Genomic DNA, 18,068 nt, shown 5'->3' on the forward strand with positions numbered 1-18,068 from the left:
TTATAGTAATCTGCTGAGCTACTTTTGCCTTATTTTTCATGGAGAACATCAAAGTTTCTATCTTGATCTTAAATTAAAGCAGTTAATGTAAATATAACTGTAGAAATAGAATATAAATAAAAAATCATAATTCACATATTGGCCTGGCCGGGGATAGAACCCGGAATCGCCCGTTCACCGTTCCGCTACGTGGGACTTGAATTTTTCTTCTCACTTACTCGTTTTTCTAAAACGGTACACTTCCCACAACCGCTTAAAGCTAAACCGCTTTCATTCCATTTTTTAAGGTACCATATACAATAGGTCCGATTGCGGACCAAAGGGCAAACGATCGTCATTAGGCTTATCATCCACAGCGGAAAACCTTATATCATACTCGACGAGGGAAATAAGCGATCACACTTGACGGCTACGGCTCGTTTCCATTGCTTTCAACAACCCCTTTCCAAAACTTACATCACAACATCACTAACATGTACAAGGTAAACTCAACTTTACGAAAATATTACAAAGTTTGGTTTAACATTCTCAAAATTGTCGCTTACTGTGTTCCCAGAGGAATGGCTTGTTTCGTATTGTAAAACATTTTGAGTGTAACCCGAATTGAGTTTTGGGTGGCATGTCGGTAAAGTGTACATTTGGCTGCTGTTGGTGCTAAAGAGCGTACGGTGAGCGAAATTGTTCGACTTTTTTAAATTCTCGTCAATATTATTTGAAAACTGAAATTAAACGGTTTGAAAAATGTTTACCGTTAGAGTGCTCCAGGTCGTGGATTAGCCCAAAATACAAAGTGAGGTAACATTTATGTGGAAAATTAACTAAATAAACTATACTTTACTTAAACTGCCTTGGCGGGGTTTGAACTTGGACCTGCGTGGCAGAGCAGTATAAAATGTACTTAATTTCAGAAGTATTATTATACTACTGCGCTTCTTGAATATATAATTTATTCAAAATAATTAACACAATTTATTAAGTATAGTTATCGCCAAACTGCTAGTCCGCTGTGAAGTTGTTCCTAGCAGGTGCAGTCATACAATCTGCTATGGCGATGCGATTCATTTCTATAGTCAGAGCGAACTAGCAGTTTTACGTGGACTATACCTATTTATAATATTATGTGTGAATTTGTAATCATTATTTTTGCCGGTAAAGGTGATTGAACTTTGTGGTTATGCTGCGGATTACTTTGCTCCAGATTGAAGGTGCGGGAGGCTGGTAATGAGGTTCCAAAATATAATCCATCACTGTAAACGTATCTGTAACCTCGATCTTGAACTCTAGTACGTTCGTATTTCTAGCAGTAAAAAAATACGTTATATGTTTGCATTGTTTCTTATAATAAGTTGTTAATTTAGGTAGTATTTAGCTTAAGAGTAGGCAACTATCATTCTCTACTCTATGATTCCCACATTAGTTAATAATATACCGTTAAAACTTATAATACAACTTGCGTTTTCCCCTGTATCATTTCTGCCGTGTTTTATCGTGTCGGGCGCTTTCCGCGACGGCGGCCATCTTGCCGCCGGAAGTAGTAAAGCCTTCCGCAGCGCCCTCTGTCGGCGTTTCGTTACGCGCCTTTTACCGCGTCGTCAAATGTTAGCGCCTTTGTTTGTTCCTCGTAAAATTGTATTGTGGTATTTGCGTGGCGTTGTTAGGTGATACGATGTTGGATGCTTGTGTGCGTTTACGTTATAAATTGTTTGTTTGTAGACCACAAACGTCCATAGGAAAATTTTGAACTATGATCTTAGTGAGGTAGACACGAGTATGTTGCAATACAGATAGCGTTTTTAAACACTTTAAGCATATTCAAAAGACAGTAATAATAAATAAAAACATTATTTTAGTCCTTTTTACGATCTGGTAGTATAATACAAAAATGTAACAGACCATTTTTCACTACTTGTACCTACAACACAAATACTAAATTGTACAAAATAAAAAATAAAAATTATCAATTCATGTATAGTTTTAATATTTAAGGATCAATATAAAGTAAGACTTACAGTCATGCCTTTCAAGATTAATGCCCACTTCACTATTATTTACAATTACATTTTTACGTAAAATAAAACCCATGACGAGAGTTAGCTAGCTATTGATCCAGATACATAATGGCAGGTAAAAATTCTGTTTAAAAATTTAAAACGCATCCCTGAAGGGAGAGAAATCGACACTCTAATGGAATTCCTCAAACGCCCTCATAAGAGACCTTATAAAAATTCGAAAGAGATCTTATAAAAATTCGATACATCTCACAGGGAGGAAATAGAATAAGAGGGGTGGGATAAGCACGAATTATTGTCGAATACCGTATCGTAACGATAACGGCGCAGTTAGCGAAATGCGTGTTAGGCAGAAAGAGTACATTGAAAAAAACAACGAGAAATTATAAGAATTCCAAAATCCAACTTAAAATTCTGCTTAACAATCGATATTGAAGCAGTGGTGAAGGTCTAGATACCTTCCAAATTGTGGAGACTTATGCACTCGCTCAATAGAGAGACATAAAACGGATTGTAGCATTAATAAAAAATCAAATAAAAGACGCACGTTACGCCATACACTAATTTAAATGACCCGGAAGCTTTCGTACCTATCATTGGTTCTTGTAAGAAATAATCCTTCTGCAGACTTTTCAATAAAAGTGCCTCAGTTGAGACCTCAAAAAGCTGTCGAAAACGTTATCGGAACGAATCGTTTCACATTCCTACAAGCTAGGCTTCAATGAAAAAACTATTTGCATCGAACGTCGCGATGTTGACAGGCGACAGATAAGGTGCTCGCAAATATAAAGAGATGGGGTGACATGAGGTGATAACCGCCCTAAAGCTGCGACGAATAGATCGCGATCATAGTGCTAGCGATTTTAAAGTATCTACCGTTTCATGATATTAAGAACTTTCTTGGCTCTATACGCTTATCATTACCGTTTCATAAATCTTTCCACAAGTAAATTGTGTTTGAATGTGGTGTTGCCACCATCATATTTATTTCAATATCTGTCTTACTGCGTTTATAGGGTGTGATAAAGCACTCATACGTGGATTCTTAGAGTAAATGGAACATTTACGTCTAATTCCATCTTAGGTGAATTACAAATTTCAGGTCGAAAATGGCCACTTAACTACCATCACATGAACAGCATTGTCGAATGATGTTTGATGGAGAATAATACCAAAAACTTTTTTTTTTATGACTCTTGTGTTAAAAAGTTAAAATTTAATTTAATTTAGGAAATAAAATTCAATTTTTTATTCGCCTCGCAAAATATCTTCCTACCACCACGGTACCACAGACAGGAATTTCTAAAAGTAAAAAGATAAACTCATAACAAATTTTATCAAAATTCAGTGTCAGGTAGCTGATATCAACTGGGAATCTCATAATGTGATACTGCCGAAAATGTAGCGAGCGTGAACGGGCGCAAGGGGAATACACTCGTGTAGTGTCAATAGCACTCACGCCGGCGTCTGTAGATCGTACCAAGAGAGCTGTAAACATCTAAAATGGCATAGCAATACGATTTGTGGTTTGTTTGGTAACTAAAGGGCTGATTTTAATAATATTCCTATCATTCTATTAGCTTTGTACCTGTCGATTTCAGATTTCTTAAATTCTAATACATATTTAAATTAATGTAGGTACTTACTTACTACTACTACTACTACTACTTATTAATATAGCAAAGCCTAACAATCCAATTACAATTTCTTAATTTGTATAAAATATCAATAATAGAGACTAGGGAGATTAGTGAACATTGTAAAATTAAGACTCGCTTTCTCAAAAATTATAGCTTAAGTCATTCCCACAATTTAGACGAATCCAACCAAACCAAATGGTAAATACCGTCAAGCCGCTTGGGCTGGAGGTCATACTAAAAAATGAGACATACATACATAACATACATACATACATACGCTCGAAAAATATTACCCTTCGCAGTCGGGTAAGAAAGATAAACACTTGATCATAGCACTTGATGTTAAATAAACTGGTAGAAAGCATACTGTACGTTACATCGTTACTCACAAGACTAGTATAAAGAATCTCCGTGCAGCCACCATAAATTCGTTCTCTATGAAAATTTATTAAAACTGCGGGCCATTCGCTAAATAAAGTAGCGCCATTAAGTAAGCAAATATCACCTTCACAAACACGAAGACACACCATTTCAAATTAACTTCGCTCGTAAATTGGACACGCAAACAAGTTTCAAATTGGCCCGTGGAGGCGACGTTTTCGCTAAATACCTATAAAAATGTCCACTGCAGTGAAATATTGTTACTAATAATGTGGTGTGAGGCATAAGCGAGAGCGGGTGAAGGATTTTTTTTTATTATGCAAAGCTGAAGCAATGAACGAGAATGCAGTCCATTTGATGGTGAATGGGCACTGCTGCGTATGTGGACGTCTGTAATCTATTTCAAATAGAATTGTTAATGAGTTAATAGTTTGGAACACTTCGCATTGTCTCTGTTTTCTTTCTTATATATCTTATCTTCCATGGGTATATTAATTACTACAATAAAATACCCAACCACATCTTGAATCTCACAGAAAAAAGTTTAAATTTGTCATTAAACAAACGCTGTGTAAAAAAGCGTACTATAGCGATACTAGGATAAAAGCGTACTGAGGGATTATTTGACTGATAAAACGGTGTGGTCTGAAGTAGCCCCAGCTCCACATGAACCATTAGGTTAAGAGTCATTGTATGAAACATTTATTTTTTAAAAAAGATGTGTGTTATGGAGTTTCTTTCGCCGCTTCTTCTACATAACGACTTGTGAAGTGGTGGTAGTAGTATCGACTTTCAAAAATTACTCTGTAAAGAACCTATTTTGAATAAAAAAAATGATTGATTTGATTTGATATCTTTTTTATCTAATTATCTTTTTAAGTAGTTGTAAAATAATAAAAAATAAAATAATAGTTATAGCTAATTAGAGATATTTGAATCGAAGGAATCCATTTTATTGTAAGTAGTCAAGTTTTGTGTAGATTCTTTGTTATTTTCATGGGAAGGACTAATTTGATAAATTTATGTATATCACTGACATAAATGTAATCGTATGTTGTAATTGTAAGTAAAATTGTTTTTTAACATTGCCTTATTTAATTAAGAGCCAGGTCCAATTAAGGAAACAGTTAAGAGCCAGGAATATACAACCGGACCAAAAAAAATTGTGTTTATCACAAAGTTACTATTCGATGCCAAATTAAGCTGTGTTTATCACAAACTTAGATACTATTCGATCCCAAATTAAGTAGCAATATAATGACCTTCTTTGTACAACTTGCAGAGTACATTTGACTATTGAAATGATTCAATGTATAAATTGTTTCACTTGAATTAAGCAAGTGCTCCCTTATATTTTGGTGTCACGCTGGTTCTTGCAATTTGTGGCAGCCACCAAACAAAGACTCTGTATAAATTGTGGCACTTACCACGTCCGAATGGCACATTTTGGCTGATACCGCGCCGAGATATACATTACCGCTTCCAGAATGTGATATATCGGTGTTCGTTATCTCAGCGAGATTGTGGATGGGGCGTTATGTGATATTTCAACAGTTCCGTTTGTTAATCATTGTGGCGAACTGACAATACAAAAACATACACCTATTTTGCGACAGTTTAACATGTTCGAGAACAACTCCAAAATTATTTGGCAATACAAACTCTTCCAGAATGTCTACATTAACAAACGTATCGAGACGTATAAACTAAATCTTCTGTCGTATCAATGGACCTATAAGCAACTTTTGGTAGAACTCTTCTTATATTGTCGGCCAGCCCTTACAAGTTTTGTATTGGATTTATACAGGACAAAGGCTTCCACTAAAAAAGCTTTAACAATGTCACTACACATTATATTATTCATGACTGCAGTAAAGGATGACCGCAAAAAAGCGTGACTTCAAGATTTAATGCCCCAAAACATTAGGCATCACATTTATGACAAAAACGTATATTTCCTTAAACACTGAGCTGAATTTATATAGCAAGAACAAATAAGAACAACTCGCAGATGCAGTAGATCTCAGTAAACAGCGGGACCGTCGTATTTCTTTCCGTGCCATACAGAACAGATAAGTAATTCGCTGGCTGCATACATATTTTAGAGGAAACTTTGAGAACTGCCTCGTTGCACGGTTATTACAACTATATATTTTGTCGCTGTTTCTGAATTCTCTGTCGACAACATCTTTAGGTATTATGCAAGAATTATAATAAGTTATAAGTAATTATTATACACTTATAAAGTTGAGAACTTATATGTTTTTATAATCTAAAAATAGGAAACCAGCTTGCAGTCTACCTTATGGTAAGTGCTTACAACCCCTGCAGGTAATACTCGTATAATCAATCCGGGATGGAATTGCAGTCCTATAAGGGTCGATCACTGGTGCGTGGCACCACTGGCACCTCTTGACCTTTATGTACTTTAGTATCCCTTTCTTACCCTTCTATTTCTGCCTAATAACAGCACTGAACACCGCTGCTGTTGTTATTTGTCAGCAATGTTAAATCACGAAGGGTTCTATTGCAATTAATTGCAGGAGATTTTCATCTGTGTCTTTTGTATACTAAAGAAACGTTGTTCTGTCGACCATTGATTTTGTAATCGACTATTGCCACGTACAAAGAGTTTTATACAGAGAAATATATGTTCAATTCAGAATTTCCTGGTTGTTCCCGGGTGCGGGGGCGTAGGTCGTGTTAACAGCTAGATAAATCCACACGAGGCCATAGTTCGTGTCCGCGTCATTTCCTCCACATAAAATATATCGCTCGTACAACCTTATTCTTCAGGGAATTCTCTTTTTTATACCAGTACGTTTATTTATGCTTGTGAAATAAAGTAGGTTTTGTTTTAATTTACTGTTTAGTAGTGTACCGTTCAGCCTTTGGTGTCTTGCTTAGTAATATTTCAGGGTGTGGTAAGTTGACCGTTACAATCTGTTTCTCGTCATTTTTATTTTATTTGCGGTAGCTTACAGCTGTCCATGGGCGACAGACACCATGATCAGTGTTCGTTTAACTTGAAATCGCGTGCTTGTTTTCTGCATAATATAAAAAGTACCGTAAGTACAAAACAATCGATCGAGTAGTCGCCAAAACAGACGTGAACCTTGATCGAAGCCGGAAGCGTTCCATTCAAACCAGAGCACGACCTCAATCCTGACCATTCCACAATATTTAGAGCATCCATCACCATCCATCACGCGAACAAACCGCGGCTAATCTCCTCTCCCGCTCGCCGCCCATATTTCAGAGCGAGACGACATTTTTACGAGCTCTTAATCAAGAAATATACGATTGCAGGACGATTAAGAGGGCGATTTACCGCCGCGCTAATGCAGTTGTTTCGATGATATGTGGGCTTTGTTTGCGCGCCTTGGATGGGCTTCGGTGCCCATTTTAATTCACTGTTATAAATGGGATACGGTTTCGCAGATGTTTAGATTGAAAGCAACATGTATGAGGATAAGTTGTGGTTGAAGGAAGCGATGGTTAATTCAAGGGAATGATTTTCAATCTTTGAGGCATAACGATTGGAGTTATTTCCAGCCATTTATCGGCCTTTACTGCTAGGCTAGGTCACCACCCTATAAACTTTAAGGTAATGCTTTCTACTGTACTATATATATTTTACCAAATTGTATACAGTACCTATTCAAAGTTACAATCAGTCGTGTAAGTGTATATACATACGTAAAAACATACGTAAAAATGCGAACACAGCAACACTTACAATTGTTTTTATAAGGCAAAATATACAGTGTCACAGTGTTGCCTGCGAAGTCAACAACAAAAAGGTTTATCTCATTAAAGTAATATTAATTATTGTTAGAATATTGCATATACAATACGATAATGTATATACGATACTGCACGTCTATTTATAAAGTATTTCCGAAGATGACAGAAAACTGATGAGCAAAAAGTACACAGAGTAAGTAGCTCTGAGAACGTTTACAAAGACGACAGAGAAAAATAAACGAGAGAAGAGTAAACGGCGGGGAAGAGTAAACGCTGAAATGAAATAAGGGTGAGCGCGAGGTGTCGGCGGCGTGTTTTATGAAGGAAGTTGTTCATCAAACGATAAATCTTTCGGACATGACCCTTGGCCACGGGGCACGAGAGAGTGGATTTTCATAGGTATTATAAGAAAGACAAATTACTTATTTGCGACTTATTATTTTCATATTATTATCATCATTATGCGCATAATAGTTGCATTAAAAGCAAGTTATGTTAAGGTAATGTCAATGTTAGGTTATATAAAAATAAATTATTTATTCAGCGCTTACAAGTAAGCATATATGCTTACAAGTAAGTATGCAGCTTAGTGTATATTTTAATTCCATTATTTGCATAAATGTATTACTATTTACGATACAGTTATGTATGTAAAGGACTCAATTTATACAAGAATTTTAAGAACGCGACCTTTTCTAACAATTTACCTAGCCCAAACACTTTAACCTCAAAACCCGAAAATGTAGGTACTAAATAAATTCAGCAAAATTCGCTCCGAGTAACCTGAGTGATATATGGCGGGGCGCGAAGAATCACAGGCTGACAAATTCATTCCGCACTTGACACCGCCCGGGCGCTGATCTATGGCGCGCGGACTTACTGTGCTCTTGTAGAATATATTATTTGCACTTTGGCCTAAAATTTATAGAAGTTCAAGGAATTAAACTTTATAACATATAAGATGAAGTGGGCACAGTCTCGCTTGTGTAGATAGTATCTGATCTGCAATGTTAAGCAACGCTGTATGGCATTGAGAGATGTATTGATCGCTTGTGATTAAAACTGCAGGCTTCCGAGCTTTACTACGTTGAACCGTTAGACCTAGCTGTTGCCATTGAATACCACTCCATCCATCCATCCATCCATCCATCCATCCATCCATCAGCCTTTTGAAGTCCACTGCTGGACATAGGCCTCCCCTAATTGGCGCCACTCCAACCGGTCCCGTGCCCTTTGAATCCAGCGGTTTCCCGCCGTCTTCTTCAGGTCGTCCGTCCACCTGGTCGGGGGGCGGCCATTAAGTTAACTCATTAAGTTTGAAAACATTCAACAGGGATTATTGGTCAACCCGTTTGTTAGTAGCTATTGTAGATGTTTTTAAAGAGGCGTAATCATATTTTCAGATCAAATCATTCATCAATACAGCAAAATGTTCTAAAATATATTCTGTAGAATTTGTTCAGAGTACCTTGAGTGATATATGGTGGGGCGCGAAGAATCACAGGCTGACAAATTCTTTCCGCACTTGACACCGCCCAGGCGCTGATCTATGGCGCGCGGACTTACTGTGCTCTTGCAGAATATATTATTTGCTCCGTGGCCTAAAATTTATAGAAGTTCAAGGAATTAAACTGGTTTTATAACGGTTGATAAGATGATGTGGTAAGATGAAGAGGGCACAGTATCGCATGTGGAGATAGAATCCGATCTGCATTAAGCAACTATGTGTGCAATCGAGAGATGGATGGGTTATCGCTAGTAGTTAAAACTACGTGCTTCCAAACTTTGCATATTGTATTGAATCATTAGTATTGGTTGTTGTCATTGATGTAGTATACTCATTAAGTTTGAAAATATCCAACAAGGATTAGTGGTCAACTCGCTGGTTATTGCCTAATGCGGGTTTTTTCCAAAGATAGTCATAGTAGATATTTCTGGCTCATATTTAAAATTACCACAGCGAATCCATCAAAATACTCTCAAATATATTCTACAGAATTTATTCAGAGTAGCCTGAGCTGCCTGAGTAATAATATATGAAGGGGCGCACGAAGAATCACAGGCTGACAAATTCATTCCGCTCTTGACACCGCCCGGGGCGTTGATCTATGGTGCGCGGACTTATTGTGCCCTTGAAGGGTTTATTATTTGCTCTTTGCTATGTTGTGTTTGTGGACTGTAGAGTAAACGAAGGAGAGTAGGTACATTTATATTATAATAAGTAGTTAAGCAAGTGACTTGGTAACGATCTGGTGGTAATGTGTAAAAAGGTTTTATTATTAAATAGAGATACCTATATAGGTAAAATAGCCAATCTAAATAAGTAACAACGGAACAATATTGGACCGACTATCTTCTTATGCGATATATTAGGTACTTGCTCTTTGTGCTGTGTCAGTATCTTGTATATTTGTAAAAAAAAATGGGTATTAAGTTGAAAGATATCAACTAATCAAACAGAACACGCCGCCATAAGTCTGAAGTATTATTTCACTTAACAACTCGACCCTATTCATTTTACAGAAATTATCCATTCACCGATACTTACCGACGAAAATCACAGCCCGGAATGTAAATCCGGGTAAAAATTACCGGCAGCGCAAAAGTTGGCCGCATTAACAAGCCCGAGTCGATGTTAGAGTAATCCTTGTTTCACCCGGGCGTGATGTATGGCCGACCCCGGCCGCTCTGCCCGACCTAACCCCATATTTCACCCTGAAAAGTAACCCCGCAGAATGTTTTATTACCTGATGAAACGCTCTGTCCCGGCGCGAGGCCGCCTCCGTAAATCCGACACTTGCTCCCGTTTTTTATCTTCAAGCTTGGAGAATGCAAAATATAGAAGGTGCCTATAAGTTGAAATAACACAGCGTAGGTAAGGTATATTAAATTATTAACTGCGCTTTTCGTATCTAGCTCAATGTTGCTCCTGAGAAGATGGCATGCCTCAAAAGATGAATATATCATACAACAGTCTTTACACCCCAATAAGAATCGACAAACGTTGGTTTGGCAATGAATTGCAATTGAAACCTTAGAGCTTACTCGTTTCTAAAGGTAACAATGAATTGGAAACAAAAAATACTTTAAGAAAATTATGGAATATTATTATTTATGACACGCTTACAAGTGCAACATAATTTAAGATATTATTGTTATTGTCATGTTTATTAGTAAACAGTACCCATATGCATTCCTTTTTGAGCGGTTTTACACGCGGTTGAAAAATACTTTCGTGCCATTATCTTTATGCGGTGTCTGTAAATTTCATAATCCAAGTCTTCAAGTTACGTAGTTGTAAATTCTCAAGAGTGTAACGTGACAACGCTGTAGTGTAAAGTAGGGTGGAGTGAAGTGTGAACTGCGGAGTTTTATGCGCTCCTGGTAACTCGTGTGCAACCTAATGGCTCATTAGTAGCGTGCGTTACTTTGTGAACAAAGTTATTATATTACTTAGAAATTTCTTTTAATCAATCAGAAGCAGTAAGCTAGGATGACGCCACCTAAATTTAAGCGGTGAAATAGATTTTTTTTATAATATAGGAGTAGCAGACGAGCATGCAGTCCGTGTGATGGCAAGTGGTTACTGCCGCCCATGGACATCTGTAATGAACCCCAGATAGGATTAGATATTCCGCCCTTAGGTCGGCCACCGATGCGCCGCTAACCCTGAGGACTAAGCTGGAACGCCTAGGAAAAGTCTGTCTCCCTTAAAACCGGAACACCGCAGCGCCTAACACTGCTGTTATAAGGCAGAAATAGGTGTGGCGGTGGTGCCGCCGGAGTCGAACCACAAAGGGTTCTTCAGACCTTCAAAATTATTAAAGTTGTACCTATAGTTGGCGACAGATGTCACACTACCCCTGAGAAGTAAATTTATATGCCGCAGCTTAGCTTTTACCCAATAATACAACGAATATTAGAGCAGAATACAGTACTTTAATACTGTTGTTATAAGTACAAATATAATTACGTATATTGGTAGGTACACTAGTTGTGAACTTCTGCAGTGGAAAGCTCATGTCGTTTACAATATGTCATGAGTATTTATCAAATAATGTAGTATTTATAAATGTCGAATATAGGACTTTACGAGTACTTATACTCGTATTAGGTAGGTAAAACGCGTACGTCGAAATTAAATTTGTATTTAGGACCTAATTTATAATAACCTACATTATTAATTAAATTTCCGGTTATTATCAACTTAAAAGGCTATAAATATTAATAATATCTACCGACATACGGTTTATTTAAAGTTTTGACAATTATGAAGTAAGCGCCTGACATTAATGCATTAGCAAACAAATCAGTTTGCATGCTATGCTCATATTAAAGCTTAAGGCACTTGTACTCGGGAATGGACATGAATAATTCGATTCAATTTCGTAGAATCACAAAGTATACAATTTTAAAAATACTAAAATTTTATTACTATCGCTTTGATCAAACAAAAAAAGGTTTGTGTTGTGTTTTGTTTTGATTCCTTTTTGCGATATTACGAATTCTAAAATTTAAATGGGTATAATAATTGCTTTAACCTACCTTCTATTAAAAAGAGGTAACTACACAAATATACATATACATTTATACTTTAGATATCTGTCAATCCAGCCCTTGGCTGTGATCGACTGGGATCAATTTGTAACGAGGATTACGTACGAGCTTAAAGAAAGGAAGAAATAGAGAAGAGTATTTAATCGTACTTCGTAACATATAGGTATTTTATACCTTTTAACATGTTCATACATTATAAGACAAATTAACTAAAACAATCATATCAAGCACTGCACTCTAGTAAAAGACAAAAGTGTTGACACTTCAAAGGAAAGCGGCTTTAATTCCCAATAAACAATAAACACGTGTCCGTTGTAGGATGTACAATACCCATATGGTCATAATTTTCCGAGAATTGTCCATGTTTAGTTTCATAAAATCCATGTTTACTTTTATAAATAAATCCGTAATTTCCGCGGTTTTTTTTTAATAAGATGCACTCACGAATTGCGAGCTTAAATAAGCAGTTTAGTGATTTGACTAACAGTATATAGTTTAACTAAACACGTTATAGCACTAAGTATGCAACCACCTGCAATTATTATTCTTTATCACTATTTTAAATTGTGTCAATAGCACATAATTTATTAAGGTATTATAGAAAGAAATACAAAAAGAAAAGAAAAGCAAAAATCATTAATTTATGGATGGAGTTTTAAACTTTACCTTCAAAAATATGTTTGTCCTGTTTCTTGATTTACGGAAATGGTATCCCTAATTCAAAGTACACGTCAGCTTATAAATAATAAGGTGACAGGTCTTTCAAGGTCTTTTCTACATGTCGATTGAGATATCATTAAAGTTATTATGTTATTTCCAAGCGACATAATGACATTAATGGCTGTGGTTTGCGACGAACCCCGGCCTCGATTGTCTCGTCTGTTATTATGCCTTATTGATTATTTGATTGTTGTGTAATACGGAAGCATGTTTGTGTGTCAGTTTGTTTATGTATCGTTTTTTGTCAAATGTAGAATAGAGTAGAGTTCTGGTTTGAAGGGTTGAGGTAAGGTTTTTTGTGAAGCTTAGTCCTCAAGGGTAGGAGCGCATCTGTGGCCGACCTCAGGCAGAAATGTAATCTTATTTGGGCTGGATTACAGACTGCATGCTCGTCTGCTACTCCTTTATTTTAAAAAATCCTATGCCAGACAAGTAAGGCGTACCTTTTAGTAAAAAAATAGCTGACACGACACGACCCGATGACACGATTTTTGCTACTTTTTTATATTAAGCAACGATATTCAGATGTAACCACGGAAGAAGAAAAACTTTATTACAGACCATGTCGTGGTCGCTTACACCGCAATATCGTAATAGTCAGTAACTTACAATAAACTTAGCTTTTGGTACAACTTTCTGATTATTGCGTATTGATGCAAATCAACATGGCCCGGTCTACAACAGTTTAACACGACGTTTACGCGAAAAAACTTTTGGAGTGAATTTTCGCTTATGATAAGTCGGTTGGAAGGGGTCGATATTGCAACTGTCAATTTGTAAGTGCCTCCACAGGCCTGTACAAAATAAATATATTTCATTTGACGTAATTTCATTTCATTTCTCTTCATTTAATTTTTTTATTATTATCGTAGAGGCATTGCCGTAAAACGAACAAAGCATATGAATCGATATCGTTGACGTGGTAATTAAAGAGTCGGAAAGGACACGTGTCGTTCTTTGAAACGGAATAACTTTGTTTTAACTACTCCATCGCCTACAATTATCAGTCAATTAAAACATGCTACCAGTTAGCTGATTGGCCGATAATTACGGATTTTATGGGTTTTTTTACTATACATTTAAATAAGGTAATTCTCTGACTTATTAACCACAGTGCTTATTAGCACGTAGAGTTATTAATGTTTTAAATTTTAAATTATGGTGGTAGATCTGTTTGAGGGTCGTCTACTGTTGTATTTGTTACCTTTTTCTACCTTATAGGGTAATGCTACTTTGTAATTGTTTGAGGTGTGATTGGATAGAAATACGAATGTGGTGTTTCAACTTATACCTCGGAGGTAGGAACGCATACGTGTCAAATTTTAGCTAAGACGTGCTACTCACATACCTACCGCAGGGGCAATTTAGGGTCGTGGCGATATCCGGAGTATCTCTACACACTTGACTGCCATGCAGTGTTCCAGAGTGTGATGACTTGCTTCGGTTATAGCGGCAGAGGCAATCTAGGGACCAAGGTTGGTCTCGCGTCCCTACCACCTTGCCGCAGGGCCAATCTCGGAAATTGCGCCTGCTGACATACACATATCATCTCCACTCTTACACCCTAGATTGCCTCTGCGGCAGGTGTGCGAGCTGCCTAAGCTTTCATTCCTATATGAGGTTGATTACAGATTGCCATAGACACCGATGACTTGTGACTTACGCCAGTTGTTAATAAAATGAATCGAACTATGAAAATAATTAAAAATAACGTGTAATCGTTAGAAAAAATACAACTCTTGGCGGCAGTAGCCTATTAACATTAAACACGCTGTAATATAATTTGTTACGCAAAAATGCACATTTTTGGCAAACAATGCATTTGCAACTACGCAAAGTTTTACCACAACCTATTACAATGAAGACTCTTTGTGACACGTCACACTATTGTATTACACTCGAAACTTCTTAAATCTGAATACAGTATATTTTTTGTCGACATAATCCCTCATTGTCGAATGTTTGTCGTAAGGCGAGCTTGTTATTCCGCTGTCAGATTGACAACTCGCTGAAGTCCATTGTCATTGTATGAACGGGAAATGTCACAGTGATTTAGTCTATGGTGTTTTGTTGTCTGTGGTGTTATGTTTCGACAGTTCGGCGTTGTTATCCTGTTTTTGTGAAGCACAAGACGGGACTTCGTACCCACCGGCCTCTCATATGCCGCGTCTGCGTTTGCAATATGGGGGTGGGTAGGGATTATTCGGGTCTCGAGGGTACCCTCTTTACTTTTGTGAAGCGGGATAGGTTTATAAGGGCGTGATTGTGCAATTAGAAGTGTAAGAAACTCCATCCAGACGGAAATGTGTCTATGATTACAAAGAAATGAAAATACAAAGAAAAAACATTAAAAGATTCTGTAGATAAAATAATCGTTACATATTGAACTTATTTTACGGTAAATTTAATTAAATCAATCTTAATTAAGAAGTAGTTTTGATTGTTGCTACATAATAAGATATAAATTGATTGTTACCAATTATCATTCATTGCTAAACCTAATTAGGTATATTATTCAATCATCAGGTTTAATAGCGTGACTAGATTTTATGCATTATTAAAGTAGAATAGACCAATTATTATTAACATTACGTAGATATTGTTTTTAAATGACATGTTAAACTTTTTCAATGTATTTTGGCTTTCTAAACTAAAATATGTTTAAAAACGAAACGAAAATATGTTTTTTTTTCTTTTAACAATCCCTAAAGAACCCACGACTTACCATAAATGTTAATAAAAGAATTTATGAAAAAAATCTCAGTTAATCCAAATAGCAAAGTAGTCAATGTTCAAAGTCCATAAAAAGCGGATTAGGGGGCCTATTCTCAGAGCTCTATTGTCAATGAAATCGTATTGTCGCACGACGAGTGCTAATTACGCGCCTGAATGGCTGCCTTTTGACGATTAGTGCAGGGTTGTCACTCACCTTAAACTCACGTTACGGCTACTTAATAATAATTAAATATTATAATTTCAATAATACATTTGGCTCCCATATTGTGTCTTAAGAAATAATAATGTTATACAATTTAAACGTAATTCCCAAATAACAGTAAAACAGAAGTTTTTAACTGAAGTATATTTGATCACATGTGGTGTTGTAGTTAGCGATGAACTACTTAGGTATTATATTGCCTATACCTAAGTACTAGAAAATGTAGTACACATCAGCCCGAAACTGCATAGGTCCTGGAGCATACTAATCCACGGTGCTCCAAGCGAAGTGATCTATTGAAGCTTTCGGTTCGATTGGAGCTATCTACAAAATAAAGATACATATTATGTATTTACTTATTTGGAATAAAACGTTAGCAATCTCTGTTCATATTTCATAAACTGCTATAATTTGTACAACCATTGTAGGGTTGTCAACGTATTATAAATAGCATATTAGATTTATTATTCTTTACATGTTTTATGATTTTTAACCAACACCTATAATTCACGGGCGTCGCATGTCCAATGGCTGTGGCCTGTGTACAATCAGCAGAAAAATACAAATCACTCTCATAAAGCAAAGTAATTGCCCATTACTCTACGTTTTGAGGTAAAGGTCATGTTTTCTCGTTTTAGTGTGATTTAGTGCAGTAATTATTATAACATAGTTACTTTGAAACGCAAAGTTAATAATGACTATGTTTCCTTCTTTATTGCTCACCGTTACTTTTATTACCAAAAACATAATAACCTAATAATGTGTGTAATTTCAAATTAACGCTGCCTTTAATACGAATGTATGAAATAATATTACTTTTTAGGGTTATGAAAACAAAGGCCTCAATTATATACCTACATACATCCTTTAAATTGTTAAAAAAATATATAAAACTACAATGTTATGTATGTTATATACCATTACAATTTTTTATATTTTTTCTTGTCAAAATTAATTATATTTAACTTTTAACCAAATCAATCGATTATTGAAAATTGATTAATATTGATTAAATAATCGATAGGTTTTGAATCTCGCAGTATTTACCTACATCAATTTACTTATTATGCATCTTAAAATTCACGAAAATGAAATCCGAGTTCACAAAAGTAGCGTAAATAATTGGTTGGTTGAGATTACGGATGGTCGGAAGCTTTGACGCTGTAAATCCGAAAAGACGCAAGGATTTATTTATAACAATAGCATTTTGGATATAAACCCCACGAGAATCAAGTGACCATGACTGTTGGCACTATATTTAAACTACCAAGTACCTTATTACATTGGCATAAACATCAAATTGATTAAAAAAGTAAGAATGGTAATATAACTAATGTAAGTATACATATTGCTGTGGGCAGGATAGTCCCACTTTCAAGATGTCTGTCCTGCTGCCCTCAGTGAAAGGAAAATATCTTGCTTTTTAATTAAATAAAACCAGATTTTTTATGTATAAAATTACCCTTATATGTATTGTAATATTAACATTTTGCACATACGAAATTAAAACTCTCTTTCGTTTTTATAAATATTACTAAAATACATATTACAAATGATTAATAAATAATTATTACTTAAAGTGACAAGTAGTCTTTAAGCGGGTTGACCGCGTTTCCATATGTATTCCATTCTCCATACGTATGCCATTTTTGACATTAAAATTAATTTTAAACTTAAAAATTAAGGTTTAGGATTTTTCTTTTGTCCTTTTATCAGCACTATTCCGGAAGCGTCTCTCTTAGATAACAAACATGGTCACGATAGTTATAACTAGGGGTGTAGTTAGAATTGTGTCATTTTGACAGAGTAAAGAGTCGAATGACATAATACCGTGCGTAAGGCGAGGGTGATTGCAGAATAGGGTACTTACGTTGAGTTCTTTGTTGTTCAATGTGGCACTCGACTGACTAATCGGATGGTATGGACGTTGTTTGTAAGGCTTGTTGTCCTGTGTAAGACATGCTAGTAACACATAAGATATACTGTGTTACAAATAAGCAAAACTTATTATTAAGTAATTAAAAAAAAACTCAGACAAATTAATTCCATTGCAGAAAATAATTTTGAACGGGGGTA

The sequence above is a fragment of the Epargyreus clarus genome, unplaced genomic scaffold (genome assembly GCF_041222505.1).
Source record: "Epargyreus clarus isolate Ecla_fem2 unplaced genomic scaffold, WU_Ecla_fem_2.2 ptg000019l, whole genome shotgun sequence".
In the NCBI taxonomy this organism is placed as follows: domain Eukaryota; kingdom Metazoa; phylum Arthropoda; class Insecta; order Lepidoptera; family Hesperiidae; genus Epargyreus; species Epargyreus clarus.